Raw genomic sequence first — 22773 nt, forward strand, 5'->3', positions numbered from 1 at the left:
AAGAAATGGAGACAAGGAGTGTAACGGGGTACCGGGGGGCGTTTAAAGGGCGTTGATTAAGACTTCAGCTTCCTTAAGGCGAATATATTGTTAGCCTCTATGTACAAGGAGCGTCGGAGCGAGAGCGACTGCCGTTGTGTGTCAGTCGGACTCTCGTGAAGGAGTGACGAGTTACAGGTTGGAAAATAATTGTTACAATTGGTCACGTACGTCAAGGTGACTTTCAAGCTTGATGAAATGCTTTGTATACAAACTGAGACGGTAAACACTGACGGACGACATTCCTATAAGGTGGCGTGATCTATCTGTCGTGTTTTTTTTCCATTGACAATTGTATGCCTAATTCGTGGTGATACTAAATAATAATAATAATAATAATACATTGATATCCTACTATAACACTGCTCGGTCACCTACCAGTGATCGCGACCTCGCGATATACAAAAATCTAACTGGCAGTCTAGTTACCATTAACATACATAGTGGGAGTTTGTTAAGCAGACTGCCTATGATACAATTACATTAAAACACTGGCTATGTAAGAACATATGTGTAGGCATAATATAAATAGGGGGAGGTAAAACACAACGTGTGTGACATGAAACATAAGAAATCTCTCAAAAGATAAATATAAGGACACAAGTTTTTTTTAATTTTTACAGCAAAGGAGCTAGCTCAAGGGCATAAAAGTAACATTAAAAAAAAAAAATAAAGAAGAAGCTATCAACTGGCATAGTTACAGACAATGAAACGTTCATCTAGCTCCTAAAAAAATACAGTAGTGAAACATACAGTAGTGAAACATAGTACAATGTTAAGTATAGGAGCAGGGGAATGCCAGGTTTCTGTCCTCTGACTTGCTTGAGAAAAGGAAAAACTACCTTGCCAGTGGCCTCCCTGCATCCAGTCACCGTGTCCTACTATAACAGGAGAAATGGAAGGAAGGAAGCGAGATAAAGGAGGAAGAAAGGAAAAATCGATGGAAGGAAGGAAGGAAGGAGGTGGCAAGGAGTTGAAGTATGAAAGGAAAAACAGAAGGAGGATGGAAGGAAGAGGAAGGTAGGAGGTGAGATAAAGGAAGGAGGAAGGGATAATTGAAGGAAAGAGGTTCCGAGGAATTGAAGTAAGAAAGGAAGGAGGTGTCAGGCAGAAACTAAAGAAGGGAAGGGAAGAGAAGGAATGGAGGGGTGTAATTGAAAAAGAGAATGAAGGGACAGGAATGAAGTAAAGAAAATGTGAAAGAAAGGAAAAGGTTGAGAAAGAACGCATAGAAGTCATTTCCACGTTGTCATGACCTGGATATTAACCCTTCGTGATGTTGTTTTGCCACCCCTGTATTTTTCATCCTGCTTCTCCGCCTCCTCCTCCTGCTCCTCCTCCTCCTCCTCCTCCTTGTCAACTTTTTCTTTCCCTTATCTCTTTAATTTTCTTCTTTGTTTTTACTTTTTCTTCTTCTTTATTCTCTCCTCCTCCTCCTCCTCCTCCTCGTCAACTTTTTTATTTATTTTTCCTTATCTTTTTCCTTTTCCTTCTCGTCTTTCTCCTCCTCCTCCTCCTCTTCCTCCTCCTCCTCTTCGATGACATTTTGCTTTTCTGTGCCATTTATCTTTTCTATCCTTCCCCCTCCTCTGCTTTCTCTTTCGCGCCTTCTTCCTCCTCCTCCTCCTTCGTCTTCTCTTCCCCCCCCTCTTCCTCCTCCTCCTCCTCTATTCTTCTTTTAATATTCTTCCTTCCTTGCCTCCCACCTCTCTTTTTTTTCCTTCCTTCCTTACATCCACCTTTTCTTTTTCCTCCATTCCTCTTTCCCGTTCTCCTTCCCTCCTTTCCTCCCTTCCTACCACCCTTCTTCCTCCCCTTCTTCCCTTCCTCCTAAAATCCGTTTCTTCGCCCTTCTTCTTCTTACCTCCTCTAAACCCAGATCTTCCCTCTTCCTCCTCCATCTCTATCTCCTTCTCTTTCTCTTCTTTTTCTTCCTGTTCTTTTTATTGTTCTTTTTTGTTCTTGTTCTTGTTTTTTGTTTTTTTTCTTCATCCTATTTCTTTTTCTTCTTCTTTTTTCTTTTTTTCTTCTTATCTTTCTTCTTTGCTTCTTTCCTCTTCTTTTCTTTTTCTTTTCTTTTTTCTTTCTTTTTTCTTTCTTCTTTCTTATTTTCTTTCTTCTTCTTCTTCTTCTTCTTCTTCTTCTTCTTCTTCTTCTTCACCATTATCATCTCAGTTTTCTTTCTTTCCCTTCCATCCATTACACTTCTCCTCCTCCTCCTCCTCCTCCTCCTCCTCCTCCTCCTCCTCCTCTCCATCAGCCTCTCTCTCCCCTCCATCTTTTCCTCCCCTCGTTTTCCTTCTCCTATAATGCATCTTCCTTCCCCCCGTTGCGTCATTAACTCTTTCCTCTTTCTCTTCCTCCTCCTCCTCTTCCTCTCCCTCTATTCCTCTTCCTGCCATTATGTCCCTCTATTATTCCTCCTCCTCGTCTTCCCTAAACCGTTCTCCTCCATTTGATCTTCCCCTTCCTCCACCTTTCTTGCATAACCTTTCAAGTCACACAATCATCCACTCATTTTTTTTCGCCCTTTTTTCTTCACTTTTCACTTCTTCCTTTTTCTTCTCTCTTTCTCCTCCTCCTCTTTTTTTTCTTTTTGCCTGCTCCATATTTCTCTATTTACTGTTTTTCCACTTCGGTTTTCCCCTCCTAGACCATATACCTCCTCCTCCTCCTCGTCTTCCTCCTCCTCCTCCTCCTCCTCCTCCTCCCAGACCTGCCGAGGTAAATTCTTTTCTCTTTCACCCCTCATGGCCACTTTTGGGTTCCCTCACACCTCCCCTTCCCTCCTCTCCCCTCCCCCTCCTTTATTACTCTCTCCCCTCCTTTTCCCTCCCTTCAGTTCCGTCCCTTCCGCCCTTCCCTTCCTTCAGAGTTTTGCTTCGTTTTCTTTTGCCAATATGTGTTTGTTTGTTAGTTTGTTTATTTACTTATTTATTTTTGTTTTGATGTCCTTATATTCTTATTTTTGAGTTATATGTTATTGACTTATCTTTTTGTTGATGTAGGCTATGTATCTTTTTTTCTTTCTGTTTATTTGTCTGTACTTTCACAATTACATTTTTTTTTTTTTACAACAAAGGAGACAGCTCAAGGGCACACACAAAAAAGGAAACAATAATAAAAACAGCCCGCTATCTATCTGTACCAATCTATCTATCCACCTGTCTATGTATGTATTTATCTATCTGTTATCTATTTATTCATTTGGCTCCATGTATCAGAATTTTGTTTTAATATTTTGTTTCCGTGCGACCAAATATTTACGCTAGACTTTTTTTTTAACACTGGTTGAGTTTTTATTCTTCTTCATGTTTTGTTTGTTTTTTATGTTTGTATTTGATTGCTTCCGTATGTTTTTTTTTTTTGTGTGTGAGAGAGAGAGAGAGAGAGAGAGAGAGAGAGAGAGAGAGAGAGAGAGAGAGAGAGAGAGAGAGAGAGAAGGAAAGAAACAAAACATTCGTGTCTGACAATAGAGCCCTACATTTTCACACACACACACACACACACACACACACACACACACACACACACACACTACTCGCTTTGATGTGGAGGCGCGAGGTGAGAGGGAAAAGAGAGGAAAGAAAAAGAACTAACCAGGGTGTTCCTTACGAGACGAGGAAGAGGTTACGTTGAGCCGTAAAATAAGGACTTTGCACTCGTATTTCCTTGGTAGTGAGGGCGAGGCGGAGGAGGAGGAGGAGGAGGAGGGGGAGGGGGAGGAGGAATAGTTGAGTGAGATGAAGGAGGACGAAGAGGGCAAGGAAAAGGTTGTCTGAAGAGAGGTGGTTATGTTTATGGTAGTGACAGTCGTGGTGGATATGAGAAGAGGAGAAGGAGATGGAGGAGAAAGAAAAGGAGGAGGAGGAGGAGGGGAGGAATAGGAGAGTGAAATGGAGGAGGATGAAGAGGGCAAGGAGAAGGTTGTCTGAAGAGTGGTGGTGGTTATGTTGATGTTGTTGACGGTCGTGGTGGATATGAGAAGAGGAGAAGGAGATGGAGGAGAAAGAAAAGGAAGAGGAGGGGGAGGGGAGGAATAGGAGAGTGAGATGGAGGAGGATGAAGAGGTGGTTATGTTGATGATGGTGACAGTCGTGGTGGATATGAGAAGAGGAGGAGATGGAGGAGAAAGAGATGGAGGAGGAGGACGTTCACATGACCCCATAAGCTTTTCTGGGATTTGTGTTTCTCTTGGGTTTGTGGCAGAGAGAGGCGATGTAAAGGGTTGCTAAGGCCAGTTAAATTTAGTTCCGCCAGGGTTACAAGAGACCGCTTCCTTTCACCGAGAAGCCGCCGTGAGCTGGGATTGAACTCACATCTCTGTCGCGAGGCAAGCACCACAGCCACTGAGCCACCCAGCCCCCGGGAGACGTGGGAGAGTGTGGCATCAGAGTGTGGCGGAGGGAGGGATAAGGGAAAGCGTGGCAGAGGGAGAGGCGTGGGAGTGTGTCAGAAAGAAGGACAAGGGTGGATGTGGTAGAGGGAGGGAGGAATGAATGTGGCAGAGACAGGGACGAATGGGAGTGTGGCAGAGGAAGGGAGAGGCAGAAAGAGAGACGAGAGAGAATATGGCAGAGGGAATGACGAAGGAGAGGTGTAGAAGGAGATTGTAGCAGAGGGAGAGGTGAGGGAAAAGGAAAAGTGATAGTGGAGGCGAAGGAGTGTGGCAGAGGGAGGGACAAGGGGGGAGTGTGGTAGAAGGAGGAGCGAGAGCAGAAATAGATCACCGAGGGGAGGAAGGGAGGTCAGATGGTGCGGTGATCCTGTAAACGCCACGCGTCTCCCTCGCGGGTCACCGGGAGTTATGATTCTGCTGTCAGTTGTGTCTCCAACGCCTCCACCTCGCCCTCTGTTGCCCAGAACTGAAAAAAAAGGGGGGGGTCTTTTTCCACTAAATGTGGACCGTTGTAGCCACTTGAAGAGGGGCAAGTGGGGAGTGAAGCGTGACATCATCGGGGGGATCAGGATTTTGAAAAATTTACATTTCTAAGTGCATTTTTCTGCTATTTATTCAGCTATATATAGTCGATTAATGGAATAAGAATGACAGGAAGAATCCTCAATATCTTATCAAAAATTACATATTTAATTTAAAGATTTGACTCTCAGAAAATGGACCTTTTAGCAGATGGATGGGGTCGTCCGCTCCCCCCGACCCCCTCCTGGGTACGTCCCTGCCATGTCTGCTATGTGTTACACTAGCGAGAACTTGCCACAGCACGAAGGGCGCCAGAGCGATAAATAAGATAAATTGTGCCCCTGCCTCCCTCAAAAAAACATTGGCAGGAAAGAGTCAGCACGTTGTCACAGTATGTCATGCACCGTACCACGCTACCACATGCATCAACACACACACACACACACACACACACACACACACACACACACACACACACACACACACACACACACACACACACACACACACACACACACACACACACACACACACACACACACACACATACAAACACACACACACATTGTATTTTAGTTTCAGCTAAAAGGTAGAACCAGCTGTTCCCTTCATGGATACAAAAAGTACAAGCTAGACACGAATGGCGGGGAAAAAAATCCCTCAAGAAATATACTGACCTTCACGGGAAAATACAGAGTGAGAACAGTTGTCATAAACCTGCTACACAACAGACGCCGCAACCAATGTTTCTTGTCGGGCGGAACACAACACGACGCTGAATCACCGCTGAACACCGTGCGGGCTGCTGGCGGCGTGAAGCCTTTCCGGGCACAGGAAAAATCTTTAACCCCGTCACGGAGAATATTTCCCCTTATGGCGTGTTGTCTGGCTGAGGTGATTGGCTGGCCATAGAGGAAACGAGCTGGGGTCAAACGCGACAAGTAGACGAGCCATTTTGAGAGAGAGAGAGAGAGAGAGAGAGAGAGAGAGAGAGAGAGAGAGAGAGAGAGAGAGAGAGAGAGAGAGAGAGAGAATGAGAGAGAATGAGAACGATAAAGAATGAAGAGAGAGAGAGAGAGAGAGAGAGAGAGAGAGAGAGAGAGAGAGAGAGAGAGAGAGAGAGAGAGAGAGAGAGAGAGAGAGAGAGAGAGAGAGAATCTTGATTAATGCGTTGTTAAGACAGACTAACAGTGTTCTCATCGCCGGGCTGGAGGGTGATTAGGGAGGGAAAGTTTTGTCTTGTCTGGGAACTTGGCGGGATGGGAGATTTGTTTTCATTTACATGTTTGTTTGTTTGTTTGTTTGTTTGTTTGTGTGTGTGTGTGTGTGTGTGTGTGTGTGTGTGTGTGTGTGTGTGTGTGTGTGTGTGTGTGTGTGTGTGTGTAAATGATCTTTTTTAATTTCATCTTCTTAATCCTCATCATTATCATCATTATATTTTTATTATTATTTTTTCTTCTTCATCTTCTTCTTAAGAGTTTTCTTTAACGTAATTGCTACTACTACTACTATTATTATTATTGTTATTATTATTATTATTATTATTATTATTATTATTATTATTATTATTATTATTATTATTATTATTATTATTATTATTATTATTATTATTTTCTTTTTCTCATTATTATTATTACTATCAATATTTTTATTATCACCTTAGTAATGACATATCAGTTTTTCTATTGGTGTAAGTGTAAAAATAACTATATAATTTATTTAATTAATTTCGTGTTAATTTTTCTACCTCAGCCATTTTTATATTTTGTGAATCCTTGTGGTGGGGGTATTAATACTGAAATGAAGAGAGAGAGAGAGAGAGAGAGAGAGAGAGAGAGAGAGAGAGAGAGAGAGAGAGAGAGAGAGAGAGAGAGAGAGAGAGAGAGAGATCCATAGTTTAATTAAAATCCTCTTGTCTTTTGTCTCTCCTTTTACGAACAAATTTAAATCAAACTTGAACTTGTGTCGAGCTTGTAGCGGGACGAGGGCTGGGACCAGGAGGAGGAGGAGGAGGAGGAGGAGGAGGAGGAGGAGGAGGAGGAGGAGGAGGAGGAGGAAACTGAGTTGGACGGAAAGGGGAGGAAACTTGTATAAAAATAAATGATTGATGATAATGATGATGAGGATCTGGATGATGACGGTGAGGTGGAGGAAGAGGAGATAATAATCATATGTACCCAATTTTCCTTCCTTCCTTCTTTCGTCTTGCTCCTTCCTCCTTACACTCCTTCCCCCTATTTTCCTTCACGTTATCTTTTGCACTTTTTTCTCTCTCTCTCTCTCTCTCTCTCTCTCTCTCTCTCTCTCTCTCTCTCTCTCTTTTCTTCACCATTTCCTTTTCTTCCATTTCTTTATCTTGTGTTCTTTTCTATTTAACTTTCCCGTTGTTCCTCCTTCATTCCACCTCCTTTTCCTTCTACTCCACTTTTTCATTATTTTTCTTTTCTTGTTTTTCTTCTCTCCACTTTCCTATTTACTTCTCCTCTCCACTTCCTCTTCTATCATTAACTCACTTTTTTTTTCTATACCTACCTGACCTTTTTTTTATTTACTCAAGTTCCTTTTTCTCTGCCATTTCCATCCACTCTTTCCTTCCTCATTAGTTTATCCTTCGTTTTCTTACTCTCTCTCCCTTCTCTGGTTCGTATTTTTCCTCCCTCTCATTTTGTTTATCTCCTCTGTTCAACACATTATATTTTTCATTATTTCTTCCCCCTTCATTCAGGCTTTTATTCCTTCCTCATTTGCCCTCTGATTTTCTCCCCCCTTCCCTCATTTTCCCTCAGTATCTTCCTCATTTACTCACCTTTACCTCTTCCTTATTATACTAAATCTACCTCTCATTCACTTCTCATTTTCTTCTTTCTTCTTCCTCATTTCTTTCTCTCTTTCTCGTTTGCTACTTTTTTCCTCATTACCTTCTTTCTCGTTTGCTACTTTCTTCCTCATTTCCTTCTTTCTTGTTTGCTTCTTTCTTCCTCATTTCCTCCTTTCTTCCTCCATTTTCTTCTTTCTTTCATTTTCTTCTTTCTTCTTTCATTTTCTTCTTTCTTCTTCCATTTCTCTGCCTTCTGTTTCCCGTTTTCTTCTCCATCCCTCACTCAGCCTTTTATCCCCTTCTTTTTTTTCCTTCTCAATCACCTTCCATCGTTCATCATTCTTTATTGTCTTCCCCGTTTACTCTCTTTATCAGTATGTTTCTCCCTTTCTCTCCCACTATGAATTTTCTCTCATACTCTCCCCTGTCCCCCCCCTTCTTTTTTTTCCTTTTATTCTCCTCTTTCCCCTCGCCTTCACATTTTTCTTGTTACTATTTTTTCACCTCAAAGTTTATCCCCTTCTCACTTTACCTTTCTCCACTAACAATCTTTTTTTTCTCTTTTCTTTTTATTTTCCTCCTGATATTCTCACTAACTTCCCTGTTTTCGCCTCTTTTCATAACTACTCGCTTACCTGACCGTCCTCCTCCTCCTCCTCCTCCTCCTCCTCGTCCATCCATCATTTCTCTTCCCCCTTCACGTGTTTCATATATTTCCTTCATTTCGCTTTCCCTTCATTTATCCCTCTCACATTCCTCACGTCCATCCTCTCTCTCTCTCTCTCTCTCTCTCTCTCTCCACCACTCTTACCTCTTCCTCTCACCTACTTCTTCTCCCCCTCCCTCTTCCCCCCCGTGCCCCGTGAGCCTCGCTGAGCCCCCGTAAAGCCCCGGGGTTCGTAAGGTGCTTCGGGGTCTCAGTGAAGCGGCTGTGTGAAGCACCGGTAATGACTGAACCGCCTGTGAACCACCTCAGTTTGTCGTGGAGGATAGGGGGGGGTGGGGGGTGGAGGGTGTGGGGAGGCGGGGAGTTGTTGACTTTTCTTGCTGAGGAATTTTTTTGGTTGATCATATTTTTGGTTTCTTGGTATTGGTGGTGTTGATGGTTCTGATAATTTGGTGTTGCTGTTAATAATTTGGTGGTTGTGGTGGTTGTGGTGATGGTATTTTGGTGTTTGTGTTAGGGGGATGGTGATAAGATGATGGTGATGTTGGTGATGATATTTTGGTGTTGATGGTAGTGGCGGTTAATTTAGTGGTTGTGGTGATGGTATTTTGGTGTTGATGATAGGGGTGATGTTAAGATGGTGGTGTTGGTGATGGTATTTTGGTGGTGATATTTGGAGGTGGTGGTGATGACGGGGTAGTGTAGGTGATGATCATGGTTGTTGATGAGAATGTGGAGGTGATGGTGATGACGAGTCGGTGTTGATGATGATGATGGATGTCGATGATGGTGAGTAGGTGGCAGCGGTGATGAGAATGGGTGTTGAAGGGGGTAACATGGTAGTGGGGATGGTGACTGTGAGGTAGTTATGGTGATGAGAATAAGGTTGTATGGTGTTGGTGATGATGATGGTGATGATGATGGTATTGGAAATGGTGACAACAATGCGGCTAGTACTATATAGTCTATCGATTTTAACTTGAGCCCTTGGGTGCGATTCAGTCGATGTCTTTCCCTCTAATCCCAAGCCATTCATAACACCATGCTGTCGTATTATGAATGTATATATATTCAATAAATAGATAACGTACGGAATAACAGTGAGACAGATCGACATGCGAAGGTCATCGCTAGATCTGTAAACAATGGAGGTTTCCCCGGCCCAAGCCACAGCGCTCAAGTTAGAGTCAATGGACTTTAATGATTACATACAACTCATACGTTACTCATACTTTACTCACACTTTACTCACACTTTACTCATATTTTACTCATACTTTACTCATTTTCTCATATTTTCTCATATTTTACTCATACTTTACTCATATTTTCTCATATTTTACTCATATTTTACTCACTTTACTCATATTTTACTCATACTTTACTCATACTTTACTCATATTTTACTCATTTTACTCACTTTACTCATTTTCTCATATTTTACTCATACTTTACTCATACATTACTCATATTTTCTCATTTTACTCACTTTACTCATATTTTACTAACTTTACTCATATTTTACTCACTTTACTCATATTTTACTCATACTTTACTTATATTTTACTCACTATTCTCATATTTTACTCAGACTTTACTCATACTTTACTCATACTTTACCCATACTTTACTCATACTTTACTCATACTTTACCCATACTTTACTCATACTTAACTCATATTTTACTCATACATTACTCCTACTTTACTCATACTCTACTCATACTTTACTCATACTTTACTCATATTTTACTCATACTTTACTCATATTTTACTCATACTTTACTCATATTTTACTCATACTTTACTCATATTTTACTCATACTTTACTCATACTCATATTTTACTCATACTTTACTCATATTTTACTCATATTTTAATCATATTTTACTCATACTTTACTCATATTTTACTCATACTTTACTCATATTTTACTCATACTTTACTCATACTTTACTCATATTTTACTCATACTTTACTCATACTTTACTCATATTTTACTCATACTTTACTCATACTTTACTCATATTTTACTCATACTTTACTCATACTTTACTCATATTTTACTCATAATTTACTCATACTTTACTGATGTCTTGCTCCTAATTTACTCATGTTTTTCTCATACTCTACTCATGTTTTACTCGTAATTTACTCATACTTTAATCATATTTTGTTCATATTTTACTCATATTCTCACACCCAGACAATTCACACTTCTTGCACGTTTAAATTGCTTACTCATAAATGTATTTCATCTATTCATATTCTTAAAAAAAAAGCAGAATAAAATTAGCAAAATATTCACCTTTCCTCGAGAGCATACGCGAAGGGGAAAGCGGAGCGAAGGAAATAGAAAAACAGAATAAAAAGAACGAAGCAAAAGAAATACACGAAAAACTGGCGACAGGGAGATGACGGGCATTAAGGAGATTAAAATGAAAAAAACGAAAAAAGAAACGAGGAGGAAGAAAATCAAGTTGACGAAGAGAATACAATAGAAGGAGGGAAGAAATGTAGAAGGGAAGAGGATAGATGAAAGGAAGGAAGTAGAGAAGGATGGAATAGAATGAGAAGAGACAGGAGAACGGAAGTATAGAAATAATGATTAGAATGGAGATATGAAAGAGAGAACACAAGAAAACGAGCGAATAGGAATTGGAAGAAAAAAGACATGAGAGAGAAAATACAGGAGAACGAAATAAGAGGAATGAAGGGAAAGAAGATAGGAAAGATAAAATAAAGGAGAACAAAGAAATAGGAAATAGAAGAGACATCAAACTTAAGAAACAAGAGAAACAGGGAAGATGAATAAGGAGAAAGAAAATAATATGGAAGTCGTGATAAAGAATGCAAGAAATAAAAACTAAGAATAAAAAGTTGGATTAAGAGGAAGGTGTAGGAAGGGAAGGAGAGGGAGAGGAGGAGGATGAAAGGAAGGTATAATGAAGAAAGATGAAGATTTGATGCAGGCGAATTGAAAATATGTGATTGGAAGGAAAATGAAGTGGGAAGAAGAGGAGGAAGAAGAGGGGGAGGGAGAAGATGAAAGGAGAGAACAGAATGGAGGAGGAGGAGGAGTCAAAGGGATGATAATGAGAAGAGGGAAGAAGAAGCAAAGGAAGGAGGAAACGGAGATGAATGGAAGGCAAAGGAATAGGAGAAGTAATAATGATGATAATAGTAATGATAATAGTAATAATGATAATAATAACAATAATAATAATAATAATAATAATAATAATAATAATAATAATAATAATAATAATAATAATAATAATAATAATAATAATAATCATGTGAAGGAAATTATGGAAAAAAAGTATAAAGGGGAGAGCGAATGGAAAAAAAAGAGGATGAGGAGGAGGAGGAAGAAGAAAAATGATAAATAAAAAGAAAAAAAGAAGGAAAAGAAGAAAAAGAAAGTAAAGAAGAAATTTAGGAAAGAAGAAAAAAATGGATGGGATGAAACCGGAGAAGAGGGAAAGAAGGGTGAGAGAGAGAGAGAGAGAGAGAGAGAGAGAGAGAGAGAGAGAGATGAAGAGGTGCATAGGGAATCATGTCTCCTTGAAATTCTTGGAGTCTCCCCTGAGAGTGTGCTCTGTTGAGGGGAAAGCTGACCGCGGAAACTGCTCAGCGTCCATCCCCTTAGTCAGTCCTCCTCCTCCTCCTCCTCCTCTTGTCTCCTCCTCGTAATTCTAAGGCTGGATTTACACGGCCACTTTTTAGTGGTCAGTGGCCGCCACAAAATAATGGTCAAAATAGAACACACACATCTCTATGGGTGCATGCACACGGGCCACTTTTTTGTGGTCGCCACAAATCAGTGGCGAGTTGTGGCGGGCGGAGTCATTTTTCCGACCACGCCACTGTGGCCAGCGATAGATACCGTTGTTTCAAATGGCAGCGTGCACACGAGCCACTATCGGTGGCCACCACCCTGCCACCCGCCGCTTTCCCTCTGTCTTGACGCTTGAACACCTGAATCTTAACTGTCATAATGATGTATAAGTATGACCTTCACGCATAACTTGTGTTCAGGATATAATGGATAAGCTCTTATATGCTTTCAGAACTAATGTTTCATTTCGTTTCACAGTTTTGCATATTAATTGATTCTGGTATGGATTAATTACGGAATGTGGTAGTTTTATTTACCCGGAAGTAGAAAGGGGAAAATGTTAGGTAACCGCAAGGACTGCTGAATTATGTCAGTAAATTACATCTAATGTGACTTAATATTCTTCATGTTCAGTCTTATATTAAAATTAGCATAAGTCTCTCTTCTACTGGGACGCAGTTCCTCATGTTGATGTTCTGCCGTGTTGTACGTGGACCAATTATTGTCATAAGATGATCAAACCTATCCTGTGACCTCCTGAAGTAGTAAAAAAATTATCTTGTTCTTTTAGCTCTGTAAATAATGTGTGGAATGCTACACGCAGTAGTCTGTTGCTAAGTATATATGGGGTGAACCCATGGCAGTACTTTCTTCAGCGCTTTTTGCCAAGAGAGCACAGACAGCTGCTGCCTCTACGAGATCCATAACGCCACGTACTGACCTCATTAGTGGCCACCACAAAAAATGGTCGCCACGAAAAATGGTGAGTAGGTGCACCCTGCACACGAGCCACTCGGTGGCAGCCACTAATGAGGTCAGTACGTGGCGTTATGGATCTCGTAGAGGCAGCAGCTGTCTGTGCTCTCTTGGCAAAAAGCGCTGAAGAAAGTGCTGGGTTCACCCCTTAGTTAGCAGCAGATTATATACTGCGTCTAGCATTCCACACATCATTTACAGAGCTAAAAGAGCACCCTGATAAGTTTTTTGCCAACTTCAGTAAGTCACAGGACAGGTTTGACAATCTTATGACAGCAATTGGTCCACGTATAACACGGCAGGACATCAACATGAGGAAGCGTGTGCCAATAAAAGAGAGACTTGCGGTAATCTTTATGTAAGGCTGAACATGAAGAATGTAAAGTCACATTAGATGTAATTTATTGACAATTCAGCAGTCTTTGCGGTTACATAACATTTCCTCTTTCTACTTCCGGGTAAATAAAACTACCACACCAGAATCTATTAATATGCAAAACTGTGAAACGAAATAAAACATTAATTCTGAAAGCATGTAAGAGTGCTTCGGCGAGTCTTGCGTAGAAGCTCTGCGCCCTTGGTCCCATCCCTCCTGCCGTCGTGAATACTACCGGGGTGAAGGAGCCCTGGTCCACATTCTGTATTCTTTCTTCATATGGTCTGTTCTTCTCTTGTTCGTTTCTTCTGTGGGCTGCATCCAGGGTCAGGTCTCTGTGGCAATGGGCCATGGGATCAAAGATCCTTATGTCAAAATATGCCCTTTGTCCACGAGTCCAAAACCCTCTGGCACTAACATCCACTCGTGCTTCGTTCGAAACATGAGCGGTGCGTCTGGCGAGGTGTTCGCCTAGCAGAGGGAGCAGCATGGGTTCCACAGTCACGTCGTGGCAGACTTCTTTCAGACTTCTTTCTGAGCTGTTACGTCTCATACTTCATCATGTCTCATGCAGACGAAACCTCCTCTCTTGCATGTCATGGCATGATTTTGGTTGAAGGGTGAGCCACAGTTACACATGTTTGGGAGCCCATCCACTGGCCAGCCATACCTGAGGGCAAGGGCATCAGTAAATTCTTTTTTGTTTAAGTTGAAGCCTTTTGCCGTGATAGGTAGTGTGGTTAGCCAGTTTGAAGCGCCCACTTCCTGTGCAATATCTGTCCTCCTCCTTGTGTCTTCTGGGAGTTCTCTCATTAGGTCACTCAGAGTGTCTCTCTGTTTTCCTTCTCTGTTTATGGAGATTTCATTCCTTAGTGACCTAATATCTTGAGGGTTGTCTTCTCCCCTTTCATTTTGATTGGTAATATATCCGGTCAAGGAGGCTGTGATTCGGATTGAGTTCCCGAATTCAGACTCAGCCAGATTTTGCGGGTTGGTGATGCCGAGCCCACCCATTCTTGGCGGCAACTCCAGCGATCTTCTCTCCTGGTCACTGGGACATCTCCCATTTGCTATCGCCGGTATGAAGGTGTTTCTGATAGCATCTTCCAGAGGTTTTAGTAACGGATCAACATCAGGAACTGTCCTCATGAGGTAGTTCCATTTATGCTTGACACCGTACGTAAATGCTGCGTAGGCTGCCTGCGGTTCTACTACTATTACTACTACAACTACTACTACTACTACTGCTACTACTACTACTACTACTACTACTACTACTACTACTACTGCTACTACTACTACTACTACTGCTGCTGCTACTACTACTACTACTACTACTACTACTACTACTACTACTACTACTACTACTACTACTACTACTACTACTACTACTACTACTACTACTAAAATATTGAGAGAGAGAGAGAGAGAGAGAGAGAAAAGGAATATTCAAAAGGGAAAAAAGGAAGCAAAGAGGGAAACGGATGCTGCCCCGAAAACCATCCCAAGGTCATTCTTAGGATGATCTGTCACGTTCCTTCGGCTCTTCGTTCTGCCATCCCAGATCCGACAAACTCCGTGATCGGCGTCTTCACGGTAGTTTTGATTAACTTAATATTCCCGTCTGGTGGTTTAAGTGGCAAGTCTTGCTCCAACCCTCCTCGCCTCAGAGGGGCTGGGGAGCGTCAGGGGGCCCAAGGTCTCCCTGGCGAGCTCAGGGCCCAGAGGTCCCGGCATGCAGAGCGCCTCGGCTCCCCCGGGGCGTTCACGGCGGTGCTGGAGATCCCGAGGGTCCAGGGGCGGGGGGGGAGGCCAGCAAGACAGTACTGACCATCTTAATAACCAGATGACCTAGGTAACGACACGTTCATTACCCGTTGTAAAAGGAAGGTATACTGAAGGCAATCGTGTCATCTCTACAAAAACAACAGAAAACAGATTAGAATAGACAAAAATCTAGGCTGGGTTCACACGAGACATGGTCAGTGGCAGCCACAAAAAGTGGCCACTCCAAAATATGGACCCCACGAAAAATGGTGAGTAGTAGTAGTGAGTAGTAGTAGTAGTAGTGAGTAGTAGTGTGCACACGAGCCACTCGGTGGCGGCCACTAATGAGGTCAGTACGTGGCGTTATGGATCTCGCAGTGGTAGCAGCTGTCTGTGCTCTCTTGGCAAAAAGCGCTGAAGAAAGTACTGGGTTCACCCCATAGTTAGCAGCAGACTACTGCGTCTAGCATTCCACACATCATTTACAGGGCTAAAAGAGCACCCTGATATTTTTTTGACTACTTCAGGAAGTCGCAGGACAGCTTTAAAATCATCTAATGACAGTAATTGGTCCACGTATAACACGGCAGGACACCTAGACGAGGAAGTGTGTGCCAGTAGAAGAGAGACTTTCGGTAATCTTTATGTAAGGCTGAACATGAAGAATATAAAGTCACATTAGATGTAATTTATTGACAATTCAGCAGTCTTTGCGGTTACCTAACATTTCCACTTTCTACTTCCTAATAAATAAAACTACCACATTCAGTAGTTAATCCACACCAGAATCTATTAATATGCAAAACTGTGAAACGAAATGAAACATTAATTTTGAAAGCATATAAGAGCTTATTCATCATGTCCTGAACACAAGTTATGCGTGAAGGTCATACTTATACATCATTATGACAGTTATAATTCAAAAGGTCAGCGTCAAGACAGAGGGAAATTGGCGGGTGTCAGGGTGGTGGCCACCGATAGTGGCTCGTGTGCATGTATCCACAGGGATGTGTGTGTGTTCTATTTTGACCATTATTTTGTGGCGGCCACTGACCACTAAAATGTGGCTCGCGTGAATCCAGCCTTAGGCTGGATTCACGCGAGCCACTTTTTTGTGGTCGCCACAAATCAGTGGCGAGTTGTGGCGGGCGGAACCACTTTTCCGACCACGCCACTGTGGCCAGGGATAGATACCGTTGTTTCAAATGGCAGCGTGCACACGAGCCACTATCGGTGGCCACCACCCTGCCACCCGCCGCTTTCCCTCTGTCTTGACGCTTGAACACCTGAATCTTAACTGTCATAATGATGTATAAGTATGACCTTCACGCATAACTTGTGTTCAGGATATAATGGATAAGCTCTTATATGCTTTCAGAACTAATGTTTCATTTCGTTTCACAGTTTTGCATATTAATGGAATGTGGTAGTTTTATTTACCCGGAAGTATAAAGGGGAAAATGTCAGGCAACCGCAAAGACTGCTGAATAATGTCAATAAATTACATCTAATGTGACTTAATATTCTTCATGTTCAGTCTTATATTAAGATTACCGCAAGTCTCTCTTCTATTAGGACACACATCCTCATGTTGATGTCCTGCCGTGTTATACGTGGACCAATTATTGCCATAAGATGATCAAACCTGTCCTGTGACCTCCTGAAGTAGTAAAAAATATCGTGTTCTTTTAGCTCTGTAAATAAAGTGTGGAATGCTACACGCAGTAGTCTGTTGCTAACTATGGGGTGGACCCAGCACTTTCTTCAGCGCTTTTTGCCAAGAGAGCACAGACAGCTGCTGCCTCTACGAGATCCATAACGCCACGTACTGACCTCATTAATGGCTGCCACCGAGTGGCTCGTGTGCATGGTGCACCTACTCACCATTTTTCGTGGCGACCATTTTTTGTGGCGGCCACTGACCACTAAAACGTGTCTCGTGTAAACCCAGCCCCTTTACCCCACTTCCCCTTCTTCCCCTCTCAAAACACGAACTAAGTCTCTATTTCCTCCCTCTTTTTCTCTTCCTTCTCTTCCCCTTTTCTCTACCTTGCCTCCCCTCTTCCCCTTGTTTCTTCCCCTCAACTCTCCAAGCCTTTACCCCACTTCCCCTTCTTCCCCTCTCAAAACACACTAACTCCCTACATCCTCCCTTTCACCCTTGCATCTTTTCCCCTCGTCTCCCTTCTCTTCCGACCCTCGTCTCTTCCCCTCAACTCTCTAATCCTTTACCCCACTTCCTCTTCCTCCCCTCTCAAAATACGCACTAACTTCCTATTTCCTCCCTTTCACTCCTGCATCTTTTCCTCTCGTCTCCCTTCTCTTCCTCCCCTCGTCTTCCCCTCAACTCCCTAAGCCTTTTCCCGCTTCCCCTTCATCCCCTCCCCCCAAAAATGAACTCACTCTCCCCTCCCCTCTTCCTTCTCTTCCCCTCGTTTCTACCTTCTCTTCTCTTTTATCCTTTACCCTCCTTTCCTCTTTCTTCCCCTCTTACTCACTCTTCGTTTTCTCCTTCTATCCCTTTATTCCCATTCCCCCTTCCTCACCTCTCTAACTAGCTCCTCTAAATCCCCTCCATTCCTCAACTCCTCCTTTCCCCTCTGACCTCCTCCTCTTCTTCCCCTCGCCTCGTCATCAGAGCTCTTCGCCTTTACCTCACTTCCCCTTCTCTCCCCTTCCAAACTATCCCCTCTTCTTCACTCCCCATTTGCCGCCTTTAACTTTTCATTTCCTCCCCCTCCCCCTCAGTCATCCTCCCATTTTCCTCTTGTCTCGTCCTCACAACTCTAATAAGCCTTTACCCAACTTCCCTTTCTTCTCCTCTCAAAACACGACCTAACTCACTGTTTCCTCTCCCTTCGCTCTTTCTTCTCTTTCCCTCGTCTCTACCTTATACATCTCTTTCTGCCTTTACTCCACCTCCTTTTTTTTTTCTCCTCTCAAGACACGCCACAAAATATCTTCTACTCCTTAATTCCTTGGTCCCTACTCCCTCCTTTACTCTTCCTCCTCATTTTTCCCTCGTTTTTTCGTTGCAACTCGCTAAGCCAATATTTAACTTCCTCCCTTTTTCCCTTTTCCTCACTCCTGATTTTCCTCTTTTATTCCTTCACTTTCCCTCTTCCTTCTTTTCCCCTCCTCTCTTCTCCACAACTCTTTAAGGCTTTACTCCAATTTCCTCTTCTTCCCCTCTCAACCTACCCCCCTATTCTAACCTATTCCCTCTTCCACTTCCTCCTCCTCTTCCCATCATCTTTTTCTTGCATCTTCTCTCATCCTTTACTTCATTTTCCCCATTTTACTCTTTAACTCGTTCCTCATTTCCCCCGTTTATCCCTTCACCCCACACTCCCTCTCATCCCCATTCTCCCTCTGCCCATCTTCCTTACACCCCCTATCTAATCCTTGACCTTGCTTCCCCTTTCTTACCCTCTTTCTCACTCCCCATCTTTCAGTCTTCCCATTTTCTCTTCCTCCCTCGTTCTCTTTAATTCTCTTCCCTTCTCCCCTCCTTCCTCGCATCATTTATCTCACCCTTCTTTCCCCACTTTATCCATATGAGCTTCTTCACTCTTTCCTCCCCTTCAGCTCCTCCTCCTCCTTCTCCCTTCCTCCTCCTCGCTTCCTTCTCTTCTGTTCTTTTATCAGATATCCATTAATCTTTCTTTTCGTTAGACACCTTGTCCTTATCAATCGCACTAGTCAGTCAGTCAGTCAGTCAGTCAGTCATCCATCTTGAGTCACCTTTGTCCTTAATAGTTTCTAATCATTCAGTCCATAAGTCAGTCAGTCAGTCAGTCAGTCAATTAGGTAGTCAGCCACTCTAAGTTACCCTGCTTCAGTCACCTTAATCCACAGTCAGTCAACTAGTCAGTCATCCTCAGTCACTCCAATCAGTCACCCAGTCAGTCAATCAGTCAGTCAGTTAGTCAGTCAGTCAGTCACTCTATATTATCTCTCGTCAGTTATCTTTTTTCTTAGTCACCCTTGTGCGTCAGTCATCGTAAGTCAATTCTCAGTCATCCTTGCCACCAGTCAGCCAGTCAGTCAATCAGTCATTTAGTCAGTCAGTCATTCAGTCAGTCGGTCACTCTAAATTATCTCTCTTCAGTTATCTTTTTTCTCAGTCACCCTTGTCCGTCAGTCATCGTAAGTCAATTCTTCTCAGTCATCCTTGCCATCCCCTCTCAGCCAGTCAGTCCGTCACCCCAAATCACCCTCCTTCAGTCCCCCCAGTCAGTCAGTCACCCCTGTCACCCTCCTTCAGTCACCCTGGTCAGTCAGTCACCCCAGCTACCCTCCTTTAGTCGCCCCAGTCAGTCAGTCACCCCAGCTACCCTCCTTCAGTCGCCCCAGTCACCCCAGTCACCGTCCTTCAGTCGCCCCAGTCACCCCAGTCACCCTCCTTCAGTCGCCCCAGTCACCCCAAGTCACCCCAAGTCGCCCTCATCACCCTTGACCGGCCTCAAATGACCCAAACTTTTCTCATCTCAAGTTCTCCTTCACCTCATTCGCATTTATATTTTTTCTCCTCCCGTCATCACCATGCTATCCATCCTCTCTCATCCCTCCTTTCATCATCAGTTCTCATCGTCTTTTCCGAACCCTTCACTCCCTTCATTTGCCTTCGCTGTTTTCTTACTTTCCTTTTCTTGCCTTCCTTGTTTCCCTTTACTTAGTGTGGTTCTTCTTTTCACTGTCCTTCTTTCTTCCCCTCTTCCTCTTCTCATCCTTCACATTCACATATTTATCTTCTCTAGTCCGCCTCCTCCGGATTTTTTTTTCTTTTTTACGTTCTGCCTATGGCGCCGGTAGGCTTTCTTGGTGGGGCCAGGTGGTCGGCCCCAGCCTGTTTTGGCGCAGGCAAGTGTTTATAGTGGTGCCATCCTGCTTGCCTCATGCTGCCCCGTAGAGCTCATCTTTGATCTTTTAGAGAGAATCTTGAGTCCGGGTTGATGGATGGTCTTAATCAAGGACCGCATGTGGGTAGTTTTAGGTCACTCGTCGATGTCTGAAAATTTCCAGCCTGTTTGTAGCGGCGGGTGGGACGTGAACCTACGCCCGCACGCTGACCACTCAGCCACCGCCTCCCCAGTTGAGGCAAACGATGTGTTACAACAAGACTGAGTAGGCTATGTATGGAAGCATTTCTCAGAGGCCGTGGCGCTGGTAGGTCGTCTCTCGCTACCTGTCACTGTAGAAGTTGCGTGGTAACAAACGTTTTACAGGGTATGTCATTAAAGGGTCACGTTGCAGGGTGCTTTTGTCCACTCTGTATTAGCATTGCATAGGCTGCACGCCAGACAAACATGTACATATGTTTTGTATGTCTCGCGAGAGATGGCTGCAGGTGGCGATATAGGCCCCGCACCACCACTGCCGGCCTCTCCACGGAGCCCCTCGGGCCCTCGTGGCACTCCGCATCAACAACTACAACTCATCTTGCTTGTCCTTAACCCTTCCCTAACCTTCTCCCTTCTCTCCCCCTTTCTTCCCCTCTCCCCCCTTCTCTTCCCATATCTCCCCTTTTTCTCCCCTTATCCTTGCGAAGCCTCAGGTGGAGGATATATGAAACCCTTGATATTATGACCTCAAAAGAAGGAGGAGGAGGAGTGGAGCTTAGCCATGAAAAAAAGAATGTTGTTGGAAACTCTCTCTCTCTCTCTCTCTCTCTCTCTCTCTCTCTCTCTCTCTCTCTCTCTCTCTCTCTCTCTCTCTCTCTCTCTCTCTCTCTCTCTCTCTCTCTCTCTCTCTCTCTCTCTCTCCTTTTTCACTCATTGCTTTCTTTTGCTCCTTTTTCTGTTTCGTCTTTTCTCTTTCTCTCCTGCTCCATTCCTTTTCTTTTTCCTTACTTCTACATTTCTTTTTCTCTCTCTCGCATTCTCTTCATCCCCTTCTCTGATATGCATGAATGAAAGAAAGAAACAAACAAAAAAATGTTCCCTCCCCTCTCTCTCTCTTCCTCCTTTGCTTTTCCTCTTTTCTATTATTTATGTTTTCTTTTCCTCCTCTTCCTCTCCTCCTCCATCACATTTACTTATTATTAAAACACGAATGAAAAAAGGGATTATTCTAAGTACCTTGTTTTTCCCTTATGTATGATTTTTTTTCTCGCGTTTTTCTCCCTTTTTTTCATTATTTTCCTTCTACCTTATACGTTCTCTTTTCCTTCCTCTTCTCCTCTATCACAATTCCTTATTATTAAAACATGAATGAAAAAAGGGATCATTCTAAGTACCTTGTTTTTCCCTTATATATGATTTTTTTTCTCGCGTTTTTTTCCCTTTTTTTCATTATTTTCCTTCTCTTCTACCTTATACGTTCTCTTTTCCTTCCTCTTCTCCTCCATCACATTTCCTTATTAATATAACAGAAATACAAAAACAATGTTCCTACTCACTTTTTTTCCTGGGTATTTGTTCCTTTTAATCTTCGCTTTCCCTATCTCCTACCTCATACGTCATCTTTTCCTTATTTTCCTTCCATTCTTCATCGCATTTCCTCAGTACAACGAAGGTATTAAAAGGGAATATTCCAGGTAATTTCTTTTCAGTAAGGTATGACGAAATCGGGCAGTTTTTTGCGTTTTTGTTCTTTTAATTGTTTTTTATACGTCTTTTCCTTATTTTCCTTCCATTCTTCATCGCATTTCCTCATTAGTACAAGGAAAGTATTAACAGGGAATATTCCAGGTAACTTCTTTTCAGTAAGGTGTGACGAAATTGCGCTTATTTTTGCATTTTTTGTTCTTTTTAATTGTTTTTTTTTATACGTCTTTTTCTTATTTTCCTTCCATTTTTCATCGCATTTCCTCATTAGTACAAGGAAAGTATTAACAGGGAATATTCCAGGTAACTTCTTTTTAGTAAGGTATGACGAAATCGGGCAGTTTTTTGCGTTTTTGTTCTTTTTAATTGTTTTTTTCTTCTTGTCGTGACCCGGGCAGGGAAATAAATGGGAACTGGATTGTGAGGGGATTTGTGTGTGTCTGTCCGCGTGATGAGAAATTTAGTTTTGCTGAAGTTTTCATTTTTTTCCCCCGGCGTTTTTATTTTGTTGCCTTCTTTTTGTTTTCAAAGTTTTATCGTTATGTCATTGTCAGAAAGTTAGTTATTTAGCTCGGCAGTTTTATTATTCAGCCAGTCAGTCAGTCAGTCAGTCAGTCAGTCAGTCAATCAGTTTTTAATCAGCCCATGTCACTCACTTAACATGCCTGGTAGTCGGTCAGTCAGTCAGTCAGTCAGTCAGTCAGTTAGTCAGCCAGTCAGTCAATCAGTTTTTAATCAGCCCATGTCACTCACTTAACATGCCAGGTAGTCAGTCAGTCAGTCAGTCAGTCAGTCAGTCAACCAAGAAGTCAGTCAGTCAATCAGTCAGTTATTTAGTCAGCTCATCTTTCATTTTTATGTCAGATAGTTGGTCGGTCAGTCAGTCAGTCACTTAATCAGTCAGCACAGTTACTTACTATGTCACGTATGTAGTCAGTCAGTCAGTCAGTTAGTCAGTCAATCAGTCAGTCAGTTAGTCAGTCAGTCAGTCAATCAGTTAGTCAGTCAGTAAGTCAGTCAGTCAGTCGGTCAGTCAGTGTCA

The sequence above is a fragment of the Eriocheir sinensis genome, chromosome 52 (genome assembly GCF_024679095.1).
Source record: "Eriocheir sinensis breed Jianghai 21 chromosome 52, ASM2467909v1, whole genome shotgun sequence".
Taxonomy (NCBI): domain Eukaryota; kingdom Metazoa; phylum Arthropoda; class Malacostraca; order Decapoda; family Varunidae; genus Eriocheir; species Eriocheir sinensis.